This window comes from Castanea sativa, chromosome 3 (assembly GCF_040712315.1).
Source record: "Castanea sativa cultivar Marrone di Chiusa Pesio chromosome 3, ASM4071231v1".
NCBI classification, from domain to species: Eukaryota; Viridiplantae; Streptophyta; class Magnoliopsida; order Fagales; family Fagaceae; genus Castanea; species Castanea sativa.
Genome location: NC_134015.1, coordinates 32,310,279 through 32,337,142, shown reverse-complemented (window position 1 = coordinate 32,337,142; position 26,864 = coordinate 32,310,279).

Sequence of the window (26,864 nt, the reverse complement as noted above, 5' to 3'; positions counted from 1 at the left end):
ACATGAAGAAGCTCCAAACAACGTGATGTAGCAATCACATTCACTATGTGATGACTTGCCTTTGCTTGCTTCCCCATTTGGCATGCACCACAAATAGTCTTCTCCACCTTTCCAAATTTTGGAAGTCCCTCAATAGCTTCAAGTTTAGATACTTTAGCCATTTGTTTGAAATTTGCATGTCCAAATCTTTGATGCCACAGTTTCAACATGTCAACACAGGCACTTCTGCAAGAAAGTTTTGCTGTAGGAACTACTCCATAGCAATTGTCGGTAGTCTTATTGCCTTCCAATACTTGAATCCTTTCTTCATGAATGATTATGCACCCCTTCTTTGAGAATTGAACAAGGAAGTCCTCATCACATATTTGAGTGATGCTTAAGAGATTCGCCTTTAGCCCTTTGATGTATAAGACATCCTTCAATAGAGGTAATCTCGGTATCTCAATAGTCCATTTGCCAAGAACTTGAGCATGACTTCCATCGCCAAACGTCACATAGTCACCAACCTTTTCTTTGAGTGACTTGAACAGTGATTTATCTCCTGTCATATGATGAGAACAACCACTATCAAGATAACATAAGCATGAATTAAAAACCTTCAAAGAAGTGTGCACAAATAAGCAAGCATGGGATAAGCACTCTTGACCTTTAAACAAAAACTTATCTTCATTTTCCATGCTCTTGTTAGATTGAATTTTCTTTTTTAGATTATCAATCTTGTCACACAATATTCTATTTCTTCTTTTATACTTCTTAATCAAAGAATTTGACTCACATAGGCTATTGTGTAATATGTGATTCTCATTTTCAAAATATTTCAGCATGTGAATAAACATTCTAGCATATTTCTTTGTTTTTAATAACACTAGGAGTTCATTGTTAGGACAGCCTTCAAACATACTCATAGAGTCATTATCACAAACATTTAAACCACAATTTAACATAGCCTTTTCCATAGCTTCATCCACAACTAAGGGGTCTAGGATCGCACTTAGGTAATTAAACCATAGCAAGTGCACCTACTCAGATACCAATTGTGAGTTCAATTAGTGTATAAAATACCAATGAACGTTTAGACCCCAATTCCAAAAATACCAACACAAGCTTATAATCAAACAATATATGTGTGGAAAAATTAAATATAAGCTATAACCAAATTGGTAACACACTCTAAACCATATTTAATCACAAACATAGCAGTAATTAAAAGGTAAAGAGAACGGAAAGAAAGATGCAAACACAAAGATAACACGCCGATGTGTTCTCCACTACCCTTCAAGTAGTCAATAATCCACTAGAGAATGAAGTTGGGGTACATGAATAGTAGAATACCCTCTAAGCCTAATCTACCCAATGCACCTAAGCCCTCCAAGCTTCTTACTCCAACAGGGTTATGCCGAACCTTGTCTTCTCTAACTTACCAGATCCCTCAATAAGCCCACTGCATCAACCAAATGAATTGGTCCCTTTTGAACTGCTTCCCAAACATCAAAAAACCTCCTCACTGATATGGGTATGGTGAGATAAGAATTTAGCTAAATGTACCTCCCAAGGATATAACAATGGAGAGGGTGAGAGTAGAGAAATTTGGAGAATCAAAGGATGAAGGTTGTAGATGAGTTAATGTTATTTTTCTCTAGGGTTTCTCTCTCAAAATTCTCTTTGGAAGCTTTTTACATTTCGTGGGTATAAGGGTATTTATATGGGGGTGTATGAGGAATGTGAAACATCTGGTTTATCCAAACAGGGCATTCTAGTGACTCGACCTCGCAATTGGAATGAGTTACGAGTTTGAGTCGCAAGCTAACTGCTTGGCCAGACTGGAAGTTTTGTCCTGTAGTGCTCTAGCTGTCATGACCCTTCAGCTCCCCTGCATGCTCCACACGTGTGCCACCTTTGGTGCGAGAGTGGAAACACGTTTAATGCTGTTTAAAAACTGAAAACATATGTTTAAATACATGTACCAAATGACCCCTAACCGTTCCAAGGTAAAAACCTAGGGAGGATTGTTGATACCATATTTTCTCCGCCCTCGATTTGCGTGTTGGACTTTGAAAAATACAAAATATTATTTTCTCTCCATGGGGTCGCAAGAACATCTAGAATGACGTGATGCAACTCGTTCAGACATCGGAGCACTCAAGTGCCTCTTTCAGCCAAAATGACCAAAACGTCCCTAGTCAACCATGGGTTGACTGAAAGTCAAACAAGGCCGAAATCCTCACAAAACAATATTTTTCATGATTTTACATCAAACCCGAGCTTCTCAGAGATTTTCAGCAAGTTCGACCAAGTTTAACCCATAGTTGACTTCTAGTGGGCCCCAAAAACTCTAATTTTGATCTGGCTATCAGAACAGGTTAAGACTGTTAGGACATATGTGTTTCACTTGTTTAGAACATATGTCATTCATTATTTATGTAATTGGCTAATCCTTTGTCAAAACGCACTTTACTTGTAATTGGGTAGAATTAGGATGAGGTTAATGCTTCAAAAAATAAGGTTTCAAGATCAAGTGTTAAAGCCATGAAGTCTGTCTAAGAAATAAGTTGAGAAGTGCTTTTCATTAAAGCTCAACAACTGCATCTATCGAGCTTCAAGAAACTGTTCTAGTCTCGAGGCTCGACAGCTGCTCAACAGCGTCTCGACACCTGTAGCTATCGAGATTTAAGAAAAACAGATTCCTAGTTCTGTTTTAACTCTAATCCGTGGATGTGTCTTTGGGCCTTCTTTTCTCCTAACCCTAGACATATAAAAGGATTATTTTAAGGGCTGTCAAAGTGTGGCAAGTTGCACAAGCATTGAGAATTCCTTGTTCATGCAAATTGTAACTTGAGACGAAGTTCTTGCCCTAGTTCATCTTTCTTGTGAAGAAGTTGCTGTGTCTTTGCACCATAGGGTTTTGTAACCAAGCATCTTCTTGATCTTCATTGTGTGGATGAATTGAAGAACTTTACAGCCAACAAATCTTCTCTAGTTGGTGATTGAAGTCGCATACTAGGATCCGCAAAATTGGTTAGTCACGTACTTGGGAGCCGTGCATCAAAAGGAGAAATTGTCACTACAGAACAAGTCCAATTGGGTATTGGGGTAAGGGTTCAACTGTAGATTGGTAAGGTACTTGGGATTCCTTTACTTGTAACCGCTTGTTGTGATAATAGTGGAGTTTCGGGAGTGGTGACCTTAAATTTACTTGGTGGGGTTTTTGCCAAGTTGGTTTTCCCCATTCGTAAACAAATCACCGTGTTATTTATTTTCCGCTATATACTTAGTTTAATTGGTGATTTGTTTGTGCTACCATGCGTTTGCATGTTAATTTGATTAATTAATTGAACTTGGCTAATTAATCAACTTAATCCATCACAAGGGGTCAATACGTTTTTGGCCTATCAAGTGGTATCAGAGCAGGCACACTCTGATTGGGGTTTAATCCTTGTGTGTGATCCATTGACCCCTGTTTGTCATGGATAGAGGTCAGTCTCTTATTATACCTCCATTGTTTGATGGTAGTAACTATGCATACTGGAAAGTACGCATGAGAGTTTTCCTGCAGTCTCTAGATGAGAAGGTGTGGCAAGCTGTGGAGATAGGCTGGACCAAGCCTAAAGAAGCTCCGGCCAATTGAGATGAAGCCAAGATCAAGGCGGCAAACTTCAACAGCAGAGCATTGAATGCCTTATTCAGTGCGGTCACTAATGAGGAGTTCAAGAAGATATCCTCCACTGAAACTGCTAAGGAAGCATGGACCATCCTCCAAACAACCTATAAGGGAACAAAGGATGTCAAAGATTCGAAGCTACAAAGGCTCACTACAAGCTTCGAAGAAATTAAGATGGAGGAGGATGAGTCATTTGATGAGTTCTATGCCAAGCTTAAGGACATAGTGAACTCAACCTTCAATCTTGGGGAAACCATTCCTGAACCTAAGATTGTGAGGAAGGTGCTTAAATCTCTACCTGAGAGATTCCATGCCAAGATTACAGCAATAGAGGAATCAAAGGATATTGACAAGATTCCTCTGACTGAGTTGGTTGGTAATCTGCAAACCTATGAGCTAGGGTTGACAAGAATTGGCAAGTTGAGAAAAGCAAAAGCATGGCACTAAAAGCCAAGAGCAGTGAGACAGATGAGTCATCAGACGATGAAGACTCTAAGATGAAGTCCTACATCACCAGGCAATTCAAGAAATTCATGATAAATGCCAATGGAAAAGGCTTCGACAAGGACCGTAGGCAATCTAGCTCTTCTTAGTTCAAGAACCAAGATAAAGGGAAGAAGGATGCAAGGGATGGCGGTCAGTACACTGTTCCCACAGGACCCAAGTGCTTCAGATGTCAAGGTTTCGGTCACATGAAGCAGGAGTGTCCCACATATCTCAAAGTATTGGGAAGAGCAAGGCACTAGTTGCTACCTTGAGTGTCACTGAGCCTGAGATGATTCTTACAATGAAGATGATGGAATTTTGGATGCCTTCACTGCCACTGTCAATCCTACTGAAGGGATTGTTGAAGATGTGGATGAAGAAGAGGAATTGGTGGAGTCCAAGTTTGAAAAGATGGATGATCAAGATGATATCCATACAGCCTATAAGAAACTGTACAAGCTTTCTGAGAAGCATGAGATACTCTATAGGCTAGCCACCAAAAAGCTCAGTGATGTGGAACTTAACCGTGAGGAACTTTCCACAAAGTTTGATGAAGCTAATCAAACCATTGGGGCACTAAGATTCGAGAACAATTTCTTGGCTGAGAAGATCAAGAAGCTTGAAGCGGAGTTGTTTCAAGTCAGAGCTCAATTGGAGAAGGCATTAAGTGCGAAGCTGGATGAGATGCTCAGCATTCCGAATTCTGCTTCTGATCGAACAGGATTGGGGTATGAATTCTCTACTTCTAATATTGCTTCTACTAGTGCTACTATTTTTGTTCCTCCTGCTAATAATATTAAAATTGAATTAGCTAGTGAGAACTTAGACAAGGGTAAATCTATCTTAGGAGCACCCCCTAAACTTGAGAAGAAGGACACTAAAAACCCTAGGACTAAGAAGGCTAACTCTCAAAAGCCTAAACAGAAGAAGCAGCATCTCTGTCATCATTATGGTATTGCCAGTCATACTCGACCAAATTGCTATAAGTGGTTAGCCACTCAAGAGAGCAATGGCATGATAGCATTGGGGAACCAGAATCAGCTTCAAACCTCTCTTGCTCCTCTTAGAGATCTTCTCAAAGCCCTCATGTTCCTTTCGAACTTGAATGGTTTCAATCCTTCCCCCTCATCATCGGTTCAAGGATTTGCTAAGAGGAAAGGTTCTTCCAAGGTGTGGAAGGAAAAGGGTTCCAAGTGATTTATTCACTTTTTCTCTCTCTCCCCTTCTTGTTTTTGTTTTGCATTACTTGTGTGTTTTGCTTAATTGTTTTTGAGTCAGTCTAGTTTTATGCATTTTTTTTTCTTGTTTAATATGTTTTTGTTTGTGTGTTTTCAGTTTTGTTTTATTTTGTTTTTCAAATAAAAAATTGAAAAATAAAAAAAAATACAAAAACAGTGTGTGTTTGTATACATCGGTTCCTGTGAACCTTAAAATGGCCATTGAAACAGAGTTTTCTAAACTTTGTATCACTTGTAACTTAGAGAAGCATCTCTATGCACAACTAAGCAAGTGAGCTTTGTAGCTCTTTGTTTGTGATGAGTAAGGTTAAGTGATCTCTTGAACTTAACACTCGTATCACTCTTTTTGACGGATTGAACTAGAAAATCCTAAGAGAAATGCATAAATAACCATCTCACCACTATTACTCGCCAATCATTATATGACATCTGTATGCTTTGGCATAGCAAAAGAGCAATGTCAATGACATCTGTATGCCTCGGCATAGCAAAAGTGCAATGTCAAAAGCTTAACATAACTGGGTATTTCTTTTCTCTCCTTTATATACCCATGCATGGTTTTCTTAATAAAAAGAAAATATGCAAAGAAAATAAAAGCAAAAAGATCAAACATACTTTAAATATGATTGGAAGCATGTTTTTTAGGAGATCTGGGAGTGATAGGATGTACCTCAAAGGTGATAGTCCCCATCAAACAGTTATGATTGTGTGTGAGTTAAAGTGATTTTCTCATACCTCAAATCGTCATAACTTTGAGAAACTTGTGCAATCTTGCGATGTTTTCACACAACACGCAATATTCTTTGCTATTTTTGATACATGTGCAGGTACAATGTGATTTGGCCATCACTAGGTTTACATGTGTTAATGAATGCTCACTAAACTGTCATGACTTGTTTTTGAAATATAAAATCGGTTAGACTTGTTTAGTGTGTGAGTGCGTGTTTTGAGATCCATGTGCTTAAGTTTATTGTTGAGAGATGTTTTTGAGAGTCCTATATGTTGATTGGATCATTGGTTGAGTTGCATGATTGATTGCATTCATGTTTGTTTTTTTTCCTTCTCAAAAAACTTTTTGAAAAGTTGGCTCGACACCTCCTAGATACCTGGCTGTCTGTCGAGCTTCTCAGCTTTTTCTTATCGCAATCTCGACACCTTCTGGATCAATCGAGAAACTTTCTGTCCTCTCGGTAGCTTCTCGACACCTTCAGGATCGATCGAGAAACTTTATGTCCTCTCGATAGCTTTTCGACACCTGGTGGATCGATCGAGCTTCAGCTCTCTTGTTTGTGTTTGGTTCTCGACACCTTCTCGATAGCTGGATCTGTCGACATGTATTTCTTGACATCTACCTCGACAGATGTCTCGACACCTCTTGATACCTACATCTGTCGAGATTTACTGAGGTACTATATAATTGTTCTGCGCGATCCGGTTCACATTTCTCTCTATCTCTCTCTCGATAGTTGTGTCGTTTCAACTTCTCAAACTCTCTCTCTCACTCCAAATATTTTTCTCAAGGTTTCTCAAAGCTTCTTCAAGTTTTTCTTCACTTGGTAAGCTTCTTATTCATCATTCTACATGCATTTTATGTTTTTGAAACCTAGATTTTGGGGTTTTTCAAAATTTTGGGGTTTTTCAAAATTGATAAGTTTTTGTTGAAATTTTTGGGATGGGTTTTGTAGTTTTTATCATAAAAACTCCATGCATTGCATCACATTCGCATTATAACAGTATTCTCATGCATTTAGATGTGTGAAATATGTTTATGTGTTGGTAGGATTGGATTGGGCTGAGCCTATGATGTTTTTCATAGTGCATGTCACATATTCATGCATTCCCATGCGTACGTCCTTTCTTTTCAATATACTTGTTATATTTGAACTGTTTTGGGACTTTTCTGATTGTTTATGTCTCCCCCCCCCCCTCTCTCTTTCTGTTTGCGTTAGTAGTGTCTATGGCACCTAAATGTAAGTCTATTCTGACCCAGAACCCTCTTCGTTCTAGGGCCTCTTCATCTTCTGATTCCACTCCTATCTCTGTTCGATTCCGTGATGAGAAATCCCATCAGGATTTCTTGGAGAAGTTCTCTAAACGAGGTGTTCATTCGGAATGCCACGTTGTTCTGGCAGACTTTGCCGACACTGACCTTCCCGATGTCTTTCACAAACGGGAATGGGAGTCACTGTGTGACGTCCCAGTCACTTGTCCTTCCGTGCTGATTCAGGAGTTTTACTCCAACATGCATGGATTTGATTATTCAATACCTCTCTTTGTCACTCGCGTTCGAGGTACGCGTATTGTCATCACACCGGAGTTGGTATCCGATGTGCTCCATGTTCCGAGGGTTACGCATCCTGACTACCCTGGTTGTGAGCGTCTACGGACTATGTCCAAAGACGAGATGATTTCTGCTTTCTATGAGCGCCCTTCTGATTGGGGTGAGCACCAGTTTACGTCATGTCGACCTTTTGCTAAAGGTCCTCATTTCTTAAACATGGTAATGACTTTTATTTTACATCCTCTCTCTCATTACAACTCTATCATAGAGCCTCGTGCTCGTTTTCTGTTGTCTCTTATTGAGGATCTTACCATTGACTTTCCTCCACCACCTCCTATGGCTTTCACGTCTGGGGATGATGATGGTGATGACGATAATGCTTCGGATGGTGATGATGATGGAGATGCTAGCTCTACCGATGAGATGTCTACTTGACACTCTACCCTTTGTCACTCGTGACAAAACGAGGGAGTAGTTTTGGGTTATGAGAGTAGTCATGCTTAGGGAGAGTTTGTATAGGGACATTTTTGTTAGGGGGAGTGTTGAGAGATGTAGTGAGAATTACTTGAATCTTTTTCTTTTCTCTACTTAGATACATATTTTTCTTCTTGTACCTTAGGTCTTATGACCATTATTACATACATTGTGCTTATTTTATTATATATATAGGATGTTGTATGTTTCTTTCACCTATCTCTACATGTGTTGTTTCTTTTCTTTCTTTATACACATGTTTCTTTATTTGTATGCAATCTATTATTTCTATTTCACACTAAGATGCCTTGATGAGTTTTGTTTAAAGTATTTTAGAAATACAGGTTGTCAAAGTCTACTTGTCATAAAATCTCTTCTTGCAAAATTTTTCAAGAGTTTGTGTTAGGATAGATTTTATTGTATTCAACAAGTGTATATGAGTTGAGTGATTTATGACTTCTCTCATATGTTCATTTGTTGATTACGGTTTTGTCACGGATTGCCAAAGGGGGAGATTGTTAGGACATATGTGTTTCACTTGTTTAGAACATATGTCATTCATTATTTATGTAATTGGCTAATCCTTTGTCAAAATGTACTTTACTTGTAATTGGGTAGAATTAGGATGAGGTTAATGCTTCAAGAAACAAGGTTTCAAGATCAAGTGTTAAAGCCATGAAGTATGTCCAAGAAACAAGTTGAGAAGTGCTTTTCATTAAAGCTCGACAACTGCATCTATCAAGCTTTAAGAAGCTGTTCTAGTCCCGAGGCTCAACAGCTGCTCGACAGCACCTCGACACCTGTAGCTGTTGAGATTTAAGGAAGTTAGATTCCTAGTTTTGTTTTAACTCTAATCCGTAGATGTGTCTTTAGGCCTTCTTTTCTCTTAACCCTAGACATATAAAAGGATTATTTTAAGGGCCGTCAAAGTGTGGCAAGTTGCACAAGCATTGAGAATTTCTCGTTCATGCAAATTGTAACTTGAGATGAAGTTCTTGCCCTAGTTCATCTTTCTTGTGAAGAAGTTGCTGTGTCTTTGCACTATAGGGTTTTGTAACCAAGCATCTTCTTGATCTGCATTGTGTGGATGAATTGAAGAACTTTACAGCCAACAAATCTTCTCTAGTTGGTGATCGAAGTCGCGTACTGGGATCCGCGCAATTGGTTAGTCACGTACTTAGGAGCCGTGCATCAAAAGGAGAAACTGTCACTACAAAATAGGTCCAATTGGGTATTGGGGTAAGGGTTCAACTGTAGGTTGGTAAGGTACTTGGGATTCCTTTACTTGTAACCACTTGTTGTGATAATAATGGAGTTTCGAGAGTGGTGACCTTAAATTCACCCGGTGGGGTTTTTGCCGTGTTGGTTTTCCCCATTCATAAACAAATCACCGTGTTATTTATTTTCCGCTGCATAGTTAGTTTAATTGGTGATTTGTTTATGCTACCACGCGTTTGCATGTTAATTTGATTAATTAATTGAACTTGGCTAATTAATCAACTTAATCCATCACAAGAGGTCAATATGTTTTTGGCCTATCAAAGACCAATGCCATTCTGAATATAATCAAATTCTCATTCCAACGACTATTCATTGGTCAAAATCGAAGTTAAAACGATTGAGATATTGAGAAAATTATGAAAAGTGCGTCAGCATGCTTCCTAAGGTTATAACTTTTGATCCAACCATTAGAATTATAATAGTTTTATAAAAACTAGACATCCAAAGCTTTCCAGAGACACCAAGATTGCCTCAATCCGACTCTGGGAAGACCTCCAAATGTGCGTCCAAAGTTGAGCCGAACTCGATCTTCGCACTACTGGCGTAGTCACATCTTTTTAGGGATTTTATCACCCCATCTGCAGATGCCCAGACATAAACATCGATAGTGTTACCCACAGTTATATCCTTTGTAGGCACTTTTGGGTCCATAGGTGGATAAAAGTAGCTGAAAAGACCCCCCTCGATCCTTCCTGCCCCACAACTTCCATGAAGGGAAGGGTATGGTGATTGAGTCCCACTAGGCTACGAACAACCTACCAATTAGGCCTTTGCATACAGTTGGCCTAATTATGTCAAACCTGTGAGGACTAGATTAAGCTCAGAGCCCATGAGGACTAGGAAAAGCCCAAAGAGTGAACATCCAAGCCTAGGAAAGGATACCCTTATAGGGCTAGAGGTTAGGGGAAAGTGTTTTGTAATAGTTACACCCATTTTGCTTGCGCTAAAGAAATTGTGCTCTACTCCAGGTTCTTTTCGTCCTACTTGCACAGCATCCATGATTAAACCCCTAGGAAAAGCAACCCCATTACTTGTACATGCTAGATCATACCCCATCCTTAAGGGTTTACAACCCTACAAGGGCACTCATGCATACACTAAATGGTTTCGTCACCTAATTGTGCAAAGATAAATTTTGTGGCAAGTAGCCAAAACTCCATTCAGGAGGAAACGCTACTGAAAAGCTGTCAAGAATCCCAAGACATCATGAGTTCAAGAATTCTCCCAAGTAAGATCCAAATCATCAAAGAGATCCAAACTGCCAAGAGGTCTAAATCGACAAGATGTCAAGAGTTCAAGGGCTCCCTCAAGAGATCCAAAGGTCCAAGAGATCCATGCTGTTTAAGTTACTAGGAGATCCAAGTGTCCAAGAGCTTCCCCGAGAAGTTCACATTGTCAAGAGCCAAGTTTTTCTTTGTAATTGCATCTACTTGTATTGTAAAAGGTCCACTGTTGGAGCCGATGAACCTAGCATTGTAAAAGCAAATCTTGTACAAGCATGTAATGAAAAGAGGGTCTGTCCCACATTACCAAGCTTATCATGAAAGTTTCGGTTACTTGCCAGTCTCGTGCATATATCTCGTAGAAACTCACCATGATAAATACCTGATCAAGGGTCCAAGCCAATTTTTGAAAATGATAGGAGCATGCCCTTAAGCATTTTGTTTGCAAGTAGCAATTCTCCAATAAAGGTATGATCTTTACTGTTGGAGTTTATTCCTTAAAATCCAATTTGTTGACATGTTATAAATAATTAAATTGTTTAATTATATGAGACTATTTATAAATGAACTAATGGGACATTATCATAGACCATGAGATGCATTGTATATGATTTATGTGATTTAGTCACAGAACATGTAAATCACAAGTTCCTTGTAAACTCAAAATGTAGTTCGTAGTTGGTGATGAAATTGGGCGTTTCATCTGCGAAGAATATAACATATCAACTAAGATGATTTGTCTTGATCATGGAAGTGGAGACTTCTAATTGATGTGTTGATGTGTCTTAAGAGTTAAGACATATTGAACTGGACCGCTGTGAGATTAATTATTCAATCAACAACTGTCACCTGAATAATTACTCTTACGACTTCTAATTTCATAGACTCTCAATCCTAAGAGGGCAGTGGACCTGATCATGAAATGTAGGTTACTTTAATATATCAGGATTGAGATCTAATATTCACGGTCGAAACCTCAGTATGTTGGGTAACCACACGTAGTGTTGAGGGAACACATATTCTCAAGATGGAATCCATAATCTCTTTTGTAGAGACACGAAATATCCCCTTGAGATAAGTTTAATGGGACCTAGTTATTCAGGGCGCCCACTTTAGTAAGGAGTCACTAAAGCTTATATTTATTGAAATTGGATTTCAATAAATGTGAATAACTAAAAGATTAAACTGGGTACTCAAGGATAAAATAGTTGTTTACAAAGTGACAATTTATTATGACTTTGTTCACTATGGATATTTCATGGAGGGGTCAAATGATACCATTAGAATCTTGGGATATAATTTATTAATAAGGCCTAGAGTGTAATTATATTTATATAGTGGTATTAAATATAATTAATGGTAACTTTGGACTTGTCAAGAGTTGACAGAAAAGCCTAAGGCCCATTGGAGCTAGTATCTTATTGGTCCATTTTGGTCCCACTGCAAGCCACACACTAAAGCCCAATTGGAAAGGCCCAATAGGCCAGCTCAATTAGATAATCAGTTAGTTATAAAGAGAGAAACATATAGAATTTTATTTTAAGATACATCATTTGTGAAATGATGTGTATGTGTGAATGAAGCCACTCGATTATTCTCTCTTGGAAACAGATTGAGCGACCACACTTCTTGGGCAAAAAGTGGAATTTGAGTGAAGATTAAAAGTGTTCCCAAGTACTTCTAATCTTTTCTTTTGAATTTCACCACAGCAAGGTATGCTATCTTGTTCTTAAATTCTGAAATTTACATAGTGCATGTTATCAATCAATCATGAAATAAATCCATGTTTGTTGCTTCCGCTTTGTGTTTTGTATGAGATACAAAACCAAATTTTCCAACACTTTACCTGCTTGCAAAACATTGAGAAACCCTAGGAGAGACGATTCCAGAACTGCTTATGTATTAGAATCCACCTAAGTCCTAAGGGTTCTCGACCCTACAAGGGCATGCCTGCATTTTTTTATATCTCCCACCTAATTGTGTAGATAATGAATTGGGTGGCAAGTACTGAGTTTTTCCATAGAAATGTACAAGAGGCTAAGTTTTCTTCAAAATTGTCAAAAAGATCAAACTTTGTTTTCCTTGTATCAAATGTCTTTGCATCAAAATTGGATTCTTTGTCCAAGGATCTTGGTGAACATCATTACAAAAACTGTTGCCATACGAAGTGTGCCAAATTTTTCCTAAAAGGACAAGGTGTTACACCTTAAAATTTTCATTGTGAAAAAGAGTCCATCTCAAGACTTTTCAAAATATATGCAATTGCTCAGTTGCTTGCCACAATTCAATCATGTTAAGATTTGCATCACTTTAGAAACTCATTAAATGACGAGAATTCCAAATCATGGAACATATCCCCCATAATTGCAAATAAAATAGGGGCATGCTTAAAGCATTTGGACCTAACACTAACATGTTGTTTGGTTTTTGTTTCCGCCATGAAAATATCCCAATCCATCTTAAGGTGTGAAAAGAAATGTGGGAAGTTCAAGATTCTTGTATCTCTCAGCTTATACAAAAGGACATCTGCAAGAACAAAGATTGTAAACCGAAGTCTCGGTTCATGTTAGCTAAGAATCTTTAAGAGGCTGTTTAGACGGTCAAAGAGCCAGAACAATGCCATACTGGGGCAGAATTTTTAACGATCCTATCCAATGCAAAAAGAGATGAAGTCGATGGCAGTAAGAACATCATGAATTCTGGTGCAATTTTCATAGGGTTGTCTCCAATAGACCGAAGGGTCATCCATGTTCTTCAAATTCACCTCAGTCGAGGTCATGGCAGAAGCTTGTGGAACAATTTCTTAATACACGAGCCCTGAATAGCTCATTCAAGAACTCACTCCAAGGAGTCAAAGATTACAATAAACCTACTTTGGGTTATCTTATGGATGCAACATCTCCATCAATTAGTATGAGACACCTATGTTGGACGTGAGAATATACAATTAAAAGGATACATGAAGCCACTCTATTGGAAGAGGGCCTAGGTATTTCCAATTTTGTCGAATCTTCTTAGGACCAAGATTCCCTACTAACTTCAATCTTTTGAATTTCCTTTTCAAGAATTGGCTTCGGCCTATCAAGTATCCAAAGAGGCATAACCTGAGTTGCCTACTCTAATGAATTCTGGCCAATTTCTTTCAAGGAAGCCACCAAGGGCCCTAAATTCCCAATATCAAACATGATCAATGATAGGCCAAAAACGTATTGACCCCTTGTGATGGATTAAGTTGATTAATTAGCCAAGTTATTAATTAATCAAATTAACATACAAACGCGTGGTAGCATAAACAAATCACCAATAAACTAAAGATGCAGCAGAAATTAAATGACACGGTGATTTGTTTATGAATGGGGAAAACCTACACGGTAAAAACCCCACTGGGTGAATTTAAGGTCACCACTCTCGAAATTCCACTATTATCACAACAAGCGGTTACAAGTAAAGGAATCCCAAGTACCTTACCAACCTACAGTTCAACCGTTACCCCAATACCCAATTGGACTTGTTCTATAGTGACAATTTCTCCTTTCAATGCACGGCTCCCAAGTACATGACTAACCAATTGCGCGGATCCCAGTACTCGACTTCAATCACCAACTAGAGAAGATTGTTGGCTGCAAAGTTCTTTAATTCATCCACACGATGAAGATCAAGAAGATACTTGGTTACAAAACCCTACGGTGCAATGACATAGCAACTTCTTCACAAGAGATATGAACTAGGGCAAGAACTTTGTCTCAAGTCACAACTTGCATGAACAAGGATTTCTCAATGCTTGTGCAACTTGCCACCCTTTGATGGCTCTTAAAATAATCATTTTATGTCTAGAATTAGGAGAAAAGAAGGCCCAAAGACACATCCATAGATTGGAATCAAAATAGAACTCAGAATCTGTTTTTCTTAATCCTCGACAGATAGAGGTATCGAGATGCTATCGAGCAACTGTCGAGCCAAGGGGCTGGAACAGCTCTTTAAACCTCGACACATGATAGCTGTCGAGCTTTAATGAACTTGCACTATTCAGCTTGATTCTTGGACAGACTTAATGACTTCAACACTTAATCTTGAAACTCAGTTTCTTGAAGCATTAAACACATCCTAATTCTACCCAATTACAAGTAAAGTGCGTTTTGTCAAAGGATTAGCCAATTACATAAAAGAATAACATATGTTCTAAACAGGTGAAACACATATGGCCTAACAATCTCCCCCTTTGGCAATCTGTGACAAAACCACAACAAACAAATGAACATATGACAGAAGTCATAAATCACTCAACTTATACTCACTTGTTGAATACAATAAAATCTATCCTAACACAAACTCTTGAAAACTTTGCAAGAAGAGAGTTTATGACAAGTAGACTTTGACAACCAGTATTTCTGAAACACTTTAAACAAAGCTCATCAAGGCATCTTAGTGTGAAACAGAAATAATAGATTGCATACAAATAGAGAATCATGTGTATAAAGAGAGAAAAGAAACAACACATGTAGAGATAGGTGAAAGAAACATACATCATCACATATATAACAAAGATAAGCACAATGTATGTAATAATGGTCACAAGACCTAGGTACAAGAAGAAAATGTATCTAAAGTGGAGAAAAGAAAAAGATACAAGTAATCCTTACTACATCCCTCAACACTCAACACTCCCCCTATCAAAATGTCCCTATACAAGCTCTCCCCCTAAGTATGACTACTCTCATAACCCAAAACTACTCCCCTTTTTGTCACAAGTGACAAAGGGTAGAGTGTCAAGTAGACATCTCATCGGTAGAGCTAGCATCTCCATCATCATCATCCGAAGCATCATCGTCATCACCATCAGCCTCAGACTCAGACTCAGAAGCCACAGGAGGTGGTGGAGGAGAAACCTCAGGAGCAAAACCACCCATGATCGCCTGTCGCCGAGCAATGCGACCAACACGAACGTTCACCTGATACAACTCTGTAGAGAATGTATCCAGGTGAGCATCCATGCGCTGAAGCTGCGCCATGATGTCTCCTAGTGACACATTGCTCGTAGATGAGGAGGGAGCGGATGAGACACGAGCAGATCTAGATGGAGCGGAACGAGAGGAAGGAGCTTTTGAACCTATCTGTCGCGACCTAAACTGCGCCTCACTACGTTTTACGGTAGCGGCGTCTATGGCAACCATGACATGACAAGGGTCGGAGACAGGAAAAGGAATGGAAAAATGGCGTAAAATCCTCATATAGCGGAAGGAAAGATGAGCTTATCATGGGTAGCCGTATCCTTATACACATCTATGATAGAAAAGATAAAATGTGAAGGAAAGTCAATGGTGAGATCCTCAAGAAGAGACAATAGAAAACGAGCACGAGGCTCTGTGATAGAGTTGTAATGAGAGAAAGGATACAACACAAAAGTCATCACCATGTTTAAGAAACGAGGACCTTTAGCAAAAGGTCAACATGACGTAAACTGGTGCTCACCCCAATCAGAAGGGCACTCACAAAAAGTAGAAATCATCTCGTCTTTGGACACTGTTCGTAGATGCTCACAACCGGGGTAGTCAGGATGCGCAACCCTCAGTACTTGGAGCACATCGGATACCAACTCCGGTGTGACAACAATGCGTGTACCTCGAACGCGAGTGTGAAAGAGAGGTATTGAAGAATCAAATCCATGCATGTTGGAGTAGAACTCCTGGATCAGCACGGAAGGACAAGTGACCGGGACGTCACACAGTGACTCCTATTCCTGTTTGTGAAAGATATCGAGAACGTCGGTGTCGGCGAAGTCCGCCAGAACAATTTAGCGTTCCGAATGAACACCTCGTTTAGAGAAGTTCTCCAAGAAGTCCTGATGGGCTTTCTAATCACGGAACCGAACAGAAAGAGGAGTAGGATCAGAATATGAGGAGGCCCTAGAACGAAGAGGGTTCTAGGTCGGAATAGACTTACGTTTTGGTGCCATAGACACTACTAATGTAAACAGATAGAGAGGGGGGGAGAAAGAAACACTCAGAAAAGTCCCAAAAATAATTCAAATATAACAAGTATATTGAAAAGAGAATGTATGCATGGGGAATGCATGAACATGGGACATGCAATATAAAAAACATCGTGGGCTCAGTCCAATTCAATCCTACCAGCACACAAACATATTGCACACATCTAAATGCATGAGAAGACAGATAGAATGCTAATGTGATGCAATGCATGGAGTTTTTAAGATCAAATCTACAAGACCCATCCAAAAAATTTCAACAAAAACTCATCAATTTTGAAAAACCCCAAAATTTTTCAAAAACCCCAAAACCTAGGTTTCAAAACATGAAATGCATGAGAATGAGGGAAAAGAAGCTTACCAAGTGAAGAAAAACTTGAAAAAGCTTGAAGAAACCTTGAGAAAAGGATTTGGAGTGAGAGAGAAAGGTTTGGAAGATGAAAAGACAAATTTATCGAGAGAGAGATCGAGAGAAAAGAGAAACAGATTGCACGAAACCTTTAAATAGAGGTTCAGTAAATCCTGATAGATACAGGTATCGAGAGGTGTCGAGACATTTGTCGAGGTAGGTGTTGAGAAATACAACGCCGATAGATACAGCTATCGAGAAGGTGTCAAGGAACAAGACGGGACATGAGAACAGATGCTCGATCGATCCACCAGATGTCGAGAAGCTATCGAGAGGACAGGAGGTTTCTCGATCGATCCAGAAGGTGTCGAGAAGCTATCGAGATTGCGATAAGAAAAAGCCGAGAAGCTCGACAAATAGCAGGTGTCAAGGAAGTATTGAGGAGGTGTCGAGCCAACTTTTCAAAACAGTTTTTCGAGAAGGGAAAAACACAAACATGAATGCAATCACGCATGCAACTCAATCAATGATCCAATCAACATATTAGACTCTCAAAGTCATCTCTCTACAACAATTTTAAGCACAGGGATCTCAAAATACACACTCACACATTAAACAAGTCTAACCAATTTTATATTTCAAAACCAAGTCAAGAAAGTTTAGTGAGCATACATCAACACATGTAAACCTTGTGATGGCCAAATCACATTGTACCTGCACATGTATCAAAAATAGCAAAGAATATGGTGTTGTGTGTGAAAACATCGCAAGATTGCATGAGTGTCTCTAAGATATGACGATTTGAGATATGAGAAAATCACTTTAACTCACACATAATCATAACTGTTTGATGGGGACTATCACCTTGGAGGTACATCCTATAACTCCCACATCTCCTAGAAAACACACTTGCAATCATATTTAAAGCATTTTTGGTCTTTTTGCTTTTATTTTCTTTGAATATTTTCTTTTTATTAAGCAAACCATGCATGGGTATATAAAAGAGAGAAAAGAAATACCAAATTATGTTAACCTTTTGACATTGCACTTTTGCTATGCTGAAGCATACAGATGTCATTGACATTGTACTTTCACCATGCTGAAGCATACAGATGTCATATCATGATTGGCGAGTAACAGTGGTGAGGTGATTATTTATGCCTTTCTCTTAGGAGTTTTTAGTCCTACCCGTCAAAAAGAGTGATACGAGTGTTAAGTACAAGAGATCACTTAACCTTACTCATCACAAACTAAGAGCCACAAAGCTCACTTGCTTAGTTGTGCATAGAGATGCTCATCTAAGCTACAAGAGATACAAAGTTTAGAAAACTCAGGTTCAATGGCCATTTTAAGGTTCACAGGAACTGATGTACACATACACATACTGTTTTTGTATTTTTCTGATTTTTCAATATATTTTTTTTTCTATCTAAAAAGCAAAATAAATCAAAAACTAAAAGTAAGCAAACAAAAACATGCTAATCAAAGCAAAACAATTCATAAAACTAGACTAACTCAAAAACAGTAAAGCAAAACACATAAGTAATGTAAAAACAAAACAAGTAGGGGAGAGAGAAAAAAAATGAATAAATCACTTGGAACCCTTTTCCTTCCACACCTTGGAACCCTTGAACCGGTGAAGATGGGGAAGGATTGAAACCGTTCAAGTTCGAAAGGAACAAAAGGGCTTTGAGAAGATCTCCAAGAGGAGGAAGAGAGGTTTGAAGCTAATTCTGGTTCCCAGATGCTATCATGCCATTGCTCTGCTGAGTGGCTAACCACTTATAGCAATTTGGTCGAGTATGACCAGCAATACCACAATGATGACAGAGATGCTGCTTCTTCTGTTTAGGCTTTTGAGAGTTAGCCTTCTTAGCCCTAGGGTTTTTAGTTTCCTTCTACTCAGGCTTAGGTGGTGCTCCTAAGATGGATTTACCCTTGTCTAGGTTCTCACTTGCTAATTCAGTTTTAACATCATTGTTCTCAATTTTAATGTTATTAGTATGAGGAACAAAAACAGTAGTACTAGCAGAAGCAATATTAGAGGAAGAGAATTCATACCCCAAACTGGTTCGATCAGAAGCAGGATTTCTGAATGTTGAGCATCTCATCCAGCTTTGCACTTTATGTCCTCTCCAATTGAGCTCTAACTTGAAACAGCTCTGCTTCAAGCTTCTTGGTCTTCTCAGCCAAGAAATTGTTCTCAAATCTCAGTGCCCCAATAGTCTGATTAGCTTCATCGAACTTAGTGGAAAGTTCTTCACGGTTAAGTTCCACATCACTAAGCTTCTTGGTGGCTAGCCTATAGAGTTTCTCATGCTTCTTAGAAAGCTTATACAGTTTCTCATAGGCTGTATGGATATCATCTTGATCATCCATCTTTTAAAACTTGGATTCCACCAATTCCTCTTCTTCATCCACATCTTCAACAATCCCTTCAGTAGGATTGACAATGGCAATGAAGGCATTCAAAATTTCTTCATCCTCATTGTCGGAATCATCCTCAGGCTCAGTGTCGCTCAAAGTAGCAACTAGTGCCTTGCTCTTCCCAATGCTCTTGATATTTGTGGGACACTCTTGTTTCACATGGCCGAAGCCTTGACACCCGAAACACTTAGGTCCTGCTAGAATAGTGTACTGACCCCCATCCCTAGCATCCTTCTTCCCTTTATCTTGGCTCTTGAACTGAGAAGAGCTGGATTGCCTACGGTCCTTGTCGAAGCCTTTTCCATTGGCATTTTTCATGAATTTCTTGAATTTCCTGGTGATGTAGGACTTCATCTTAGAGTCTTCATTGTTTGATGACTCATCTGTTTCACTGCTCTTGGCCTTCAGTGCCATGCTCTTGCCTTTGCCCGACTTGCCAATTCTTGTCAACCCTAGCTCATAGGTTTGCAAATTGCCAACCAGCTCATTCAGAGGAATCTTGTCAATATCCTTTGATTCCTCTATTGCCGTGATCTTGGCATGGAATCTCTCAGGCAGAGATCTGAGCACTTTTCTCACAATCTTGGGTTTAGGAATGGTTTCCCCAATATTGAAAGCTGAGTTCACTATGTCCTTGCGCTTGGCATAGAACTCATCAAATGACTCATCCTCCTCCATCTTAATTTCTTCGAAGCTTGTAGTAAGCCTCTGTAGCTTCGAATCTTTGCAAGCCTTTGTTCCCTCATAGGTTGTCTAGAGGATGGTCCATGCTTCCTTAGCAGTTTCAGTGGAGGATATCTTCTTGAACTCCTCATTAGTGACCGCACTGAATAAGGCATTCAATGCTTTACTGTTGAAGTTTGCCGCCTTGATCTTAGCTTCATCCCAATCGACCGGCGCTTCTTTAGGCTTGGTCCAGCCTATCTCCATAGCTTGCCACACCTTCTCATCTAGAGACTGCAAGAAAACTCTCATGCGTACTTTCCAGTATGCATAGTTAGTACCATCAAACAATGGAGGTATAATAAGAGACTGACCTCTATCCATGACAAACAAGGGTCAATGGATCATACACAAAGATTAAACCCTAATCAGAGTGTGCCTGCTCTAATACCACTTGATAGGCCAAAAACGTATTGACCTCTTATGATGGGTTAAGTTGATTAATTAGCCAAGTTATTAATTAATCAAATTAACATGCAAACGCATGGTAGTACAAACAAATCACCAATAAACTAAAGATGCAGCGGAAATTAAATGACACGTTGATTTGTTTACAAATGGGGAAAACCTACACGGCAGAAACCCCACCGGGTGAATTTAAGGTCACCACTCCCAAAATTCCACTATTATCACAACAAACGGTTACAAGTAAAGGAATCCCAAGTACCTTACCAACCTACAGTTGAACCCTTACCCCAATACCCAATTGGACTTGTTCTGTAGTGACAATTTCTCCTTTCAATGCACGGCTCCCAAGTACGTGACTAACCAATTGCGCGGATCCCAGTACGCGACTTCAATCACCAACTAGAGAAGATTGTTGGCTGTAAAGTTCTTCAATTCATTCACACGATGAAGATCAAGAAGATGCTTGGTTACAAACCCTACTGTGCAAAGACATAGCAACTTCTTTACAAGAGATATGAACTAGGGCAAGAACTTTGTCTCAAGTCACAATTTGCATGAACAAGGATTTCTCAATGCTTGTGCAACTTGCCACCCTTTCACGGCCCTTAAAATAATCCTTTTATATGTCTAGGGTTAGGAGAAAAGAAGGCCCAAAGACATATCCACGGATTGGAATCAAAATAGAACTCAGAATCTGTTTTTCTTAATCCTCGACAGATAGAGGTATCGAGATGCTGTCGAGCAGCTGTCGAGCCACGGGGCTGGAACAGCTCTTTAAACCTCGACACATGCTAGCTGTTGAGCTTTAATGAACTTGCACTATTCAGCTTGATTCTTGGACAAACTTGATGACTTCAACACTTAATCTTGAAACTCAGTTTCTTGAAGCATTAAACATATCTTAATTCTACCCAATTACAAGGAAAGTGCGTTTTGTCAAAGGATTAGCCAATCACATAAAAGAATGACATATGTTCTCAACAGGTGAAACACATATGTCCTAACAATCAACAACCAATTCTATTAAAGCATTAACAACATGATTGATGAGATTAGTGATCCACAAGACGTCCATATGGACTGGAAGAAGGCCAAGCCTTTAAGTGCTCTCAATATGATACTGGGGCAGATTTTTAGTGGTCTCATTCCCATTAGACCACTAAAAAATCCATCTTGTGTAACCTCCACATCATTCACAAAGGCTGGATACTGTAAGTCTAGGAGTGCAATTCAGACAGAAGTGGGATTCAACCCGGACAGTTTGCAAGCTCTTCTATCAAAGCATCTCCAAAGGGTGAAAAGAACCCGACATCTCTCAAGCAAGATCAGCCAGCTCAAAATTGGTTCTCTTTAGCTTGCCTTAGTAGGCCTTTCCTTCGGGTCTTAAAAAAAATCCTCTTTTTCCTTCGGGTAGTCTAGGTATTTCCTAAGACAAAATCTTCAAGGTCCCTTCAAGAAAAAAATCTTCTTGCCTTTGGGTAGTCTAGGTGTTTCCCTCGGGTATCCCCTAAGACAAAATCTCTTTTCTCCTTCGGGCAGATTGGGAAGTGCCTTAAAAAAAAGGTCTTTTTTTGCCTTCTAGTAGTCTAAGTGTTTCCTTCGGGTATTTCCCAGATAAAATATTCACTCGCCTTCAGGTAGACTAAGCAGTTCCTTTGGGTTTCCCCTAAACAAATATTCATTCGTGTCTTCTTTAGAGAAAACATTCTTTCACCTTCGGGTCTTTCTAAACAAAGTCCTCCCTTTCTCCAAGTATCCTGAGATATCTTTGGGTTTCTTGATATGTGAATCCCCACACCTTTTAGTTAAAAATTTCACCAAGATGTGGAAGTATCCTTTCTTGAAGTATTACATGCTATACTTGGTTAGAATCTAATCTATTTAAGCAGTTTGAGATAGACCCACTGTCACATCCCAAACCCCAAAGGGTCCAAAGCATGAGAAAGACGTCTCAAGTACCTGTTGCTTTTTTTTTTTTTTTTTTTTAATTTTTGACAATTCAATCCACATAAATTCTATCAAGTACCAACATCAAAAATTACCATAATAATTCCATTGAATATACTCTCAAAGTAAGTCAAAGCTTTAAGCATTAATTAGAAGGACCATTGGCCACAAAAGAATAGAGGTCTGAATAAATGATTACATATCAATAGCTTGTCCCATCAGTGGGAATACAGTCACAACCACTATAACATACAGAAGAATGAGTCAAGCCTATTCTAAGATTTACATTGTCCAATAACTCCATTACAAAAGTTCAGCCTCCATCAGTAGTTAGTCTAACTACTATTAGCCACCAAAAAAAGTTGTCTCAAAATATTGTTGCCTACACTGAAAAGTTTATAAAAATAATGGGATGAGATAGAGCCCAGTAAGTAGCAAAATTAATGGGGGTGGGGGAAATGCAAGTTTCATAACGATGAGCAAGTTACAAAACATGTTATAATATGGGAATTTCCATTAGGATCATGCAAATCCATTTTTCTTAATAAATTGACAAGAATGATTAAAAGAATATAGCACCAAGCTTTCTCCAAATATTTCAACATGAAACTACATACTATTTATTGTGAGCTATCAAAATACCCTTGTTAAAATCTAGAAATCCAACCCAAGGCCACATGACAAGCTGGCATAAAGACGTTAGGTATGCCACAAAGACATCAAGTTATGCCACAAAGACATCAGTTATGCCACGAAGACATCAAGTTATGCCACGAAGACATTAGTTATGTCATGAAGACATCAATTATGCCACAAAGACATCAATCCGCCACAAAGACGGGGTGCCAAGATACCAATGTCACAAAGACTATGGCATCTGGCATGGTAATCACTAGGTAATCACATGTCGTAGCCCAAGGGTAAAAACATAAAAAGCTCACAATTTACATGAGATCAAAACACTGTTCAATTTCAAGTAGTTTCACAAAAACCTTTGAAATACCTAATATATTCAAAAGGTTCTCAAGTTTTCCAAAATCATTTCTTGTCAATAATATTTTGCATCAACTTTCCCAATTATTAAAGCATCTTTAAATTTTCAAATAATGCAACAAATCAATAAAATCCATTCTCAAGAATTTAATTAAAGATGCTAAGATTTTCCATGCTAACAAATCATGCACTTCCCCATATGATGACATTTTCACAAATAATGTCATACATTAATGTTACAACATAAAGCTTTCTAGGAAAATATAATTTTCATAACAACTTCCCAAAATGTGTTTAACCCAAAAATAATACTTTATGCAACATGGTAATGTTTTCAAAAATCCTATTAAAAAGCTACTTACCTTGCAACCCTCAAAAAGCTTAACTCTCCAAGTTCCAAAGCAGATTAGCTAGAACCTAAACAATACCAAGCAAACCTATCACAATAAGCATAAAGCTTGACATTGCATTTAGCTATGAATTAGAAATTGCTAACTACGTAATTAATTAGGCAAGCCTGGAAATTAACCTCACAAATAATGTATTCCATTTCCAAAGTTTGTTAACACTTTCATTACAAGGCATAGACTCCCATTATACTCATGAATCATTCAAGGTATTATCTCTAACATCCAAACCTCAATAATTTATGAGTAGTTTCCACAAGATTTTCACAACATCATCAAGAGACCCATGACACCAAAATCACAATATCCTTCAAAACTAACAAATTAAATCTTTAACTAGCTCCAAATAAACAATAAAAATTAGATTCTTAAATTGTTTCACATTAGAAAGTCAAAACTCCCAAATCTTTACTATGGATAAATCTCAAATGGCTACCATTGTACAAAATCCACAACCACTCACCCAAATAGGTCCACCAAAGCAAAACCCATAAACATTATCACAAGAATATCACTTCCAAAACTTAGATTACAAAAACCTCTAGCAAAATATGAAAACCCACAAAAAGTATAAAAGCTTTTACCTTAAATAAGATGAGGTGTAGAAGCTTAAGGGGTTTTTATGGAGCTTTTTTGCCAGAAATAATGGTGGAGGCAGTGGAGTGATTCACTGGTGGGAGAGTGAGGGAGTGTGAGAGAGGATTGTGGGTGTTTGAGACAAAATGAAAAAGATAAAGAAAGCAAAGTGAGAAGAGAGGAGCTAGCGGGCCAAGGGGAGATATTATGAGAGAAAAGAAGGGGTGGGGAATTAAGGGGTAGGTTGGTGGGGCTCACATGAGTCAAAAATCTGACCACCGCTTTTTTTTCTTTTTTTTTTACTTGACTTGGGTTGGGGCGTTACACCCAAAATCCTAATTTCTGAATTTTAACAAAGTTTAATTCTTAGGATGTGACTAGTCTTTCCCAAGTACTTTATATCAAACTGGACTAGACAACTAAAAATTCCATTGATGACAATAACTCTACATCATTCTAAATGATTAGAATGTCATCAACATACATTAAGAAATTTATTATTATATATAGCTTTTACACACATAAGGCTTTTTAAAGATGATATTTTATGATTCAGATGCTTGCTTTAGTCCATAAATGAACTTTAAGCAACTTGCATACTAAAAACTACTAGTTCTTTGCTATGAACAAGTCTAGTTACATCATATAGATGTTTTCCTCAAGATTGCTACTAGAAAGAAGTTTTCTTAATATCCATTGTCATTTTTCATCCAAATGAAATATAATGAATAAGAGAATCTAGATATAGTCAAACTTGACTATTGATGAAAAAATCTTTTCGCCACTAGTCTTAACTTTGAAGGTTTACACCATCAAATCTATCAATCTCATTTACTTGTAGACCTATTTGAAAACAATAGGTTTAATGCCATTAGGCACCTCTACAAGTTCAGACTTTAAATAGAATCCAATTCTATTCACATAACCTTGATCCAGTAATCCATATTCATATCATCTATTGCCTTTACGTAGGACCGAGGATCAAATTCATATCCTTGTGGAATAACTTCAAAATTTTATTCCAAAAGTATGAATTTATTTAGTAATTGATAATCCTCTCACTACGATATTGTACCGTTGTAATAGTTATCTACTAAATAATGTCTTGTGGTGTATCTAATACAACCATCTCATTTCTAAATGTATTTTATAGTTGTCTTACAACAAATTTTGACATTTTTCTTCTAGAACAACCTAATTTAAAAGAGCCCTATTCATCCTTTATGTATGCACTAACTTAAAGAAGTTATTGGAACTTCATTCCTTTACGAAAAGGAGCCCTAGATCTTATTATCCTATAAATAGAATTCATAGATTGGGAATATAATAAAATAATGGTTCTAAAATCCCATCTTTCACCAATCTTGAATATCATTTAGATTAATAATCTAGACATAAGTGCCAAAACATACAATACAAAAGGATGAAACTTTCTCTTTAAAAAGTAAAACATGTAAATTTCCATCTAGAAAGCAATAATGGACAATGCTTAACTTTACCAAAACGGAAACACTTTCCTTTTGGTCATACTTTTAAGTCTAATTTCCTTTTGGCAATTACTAGGGCAACTCACTTGTCCAATTGTTTGGTATTATAATTTCTAATCTTACCACCCTTACCTTTCTGTTCAGGCTAAAAATGTGAATTAAATCATATTGATCCTAGCCTTAGCTTTTAGGATGTCTTCCGTTGCATAGAAATCACTCATCAATTCAGATAATATAAAAAGAATTTATTTTCAAAACAATTTGAATTGATCAAATGATTCTATCAAGAACTTGTGGATCATATCCAAATGAGATTAACAATTTATCTCTGCACCCAAGAATTCAAATTCATTTTAAAAATAAAATATTTTCATAAAATGATATAGAATTGGAACTCCTTAAGCCTTTCTTATTACTCAATTTGATTTATACCAAACATCTTATTTAGACTTAATATAAAGTCTAAATCTAGTACTAACTCTTGCATCTCATGCTGTAGTACAATTGAGATAGAAGCCAATGTAACATTTTAGCATTTCTATGAAGACTATGATCACATCATAAGCTATCTTCCATAAATGCATCATGTATAGGAAATTATGACAATGTTGAATCGAAACATAGATATGTACTTTAGCTCCTTTAAGCACCATGTCCAAAATTATTTCTTAGTTGATGTGATTCAATTGAAATAGTAGTTAGAGAACAAAAATTTATTACAACTTTAATTTGAGACTACGAACTTAATTACAAGGACATTATATTTTGCAACCATAACCATATAATATGAAACTCTAAAACCATATTATATTAGGTGCAACGACAACCCAATCCCACAATTAATATTCTTCGGTAGCGAGTTTATACCAATTACTATGATCAGGCGAGAAATATTCTCATTATTAATGCTATCATGGTAA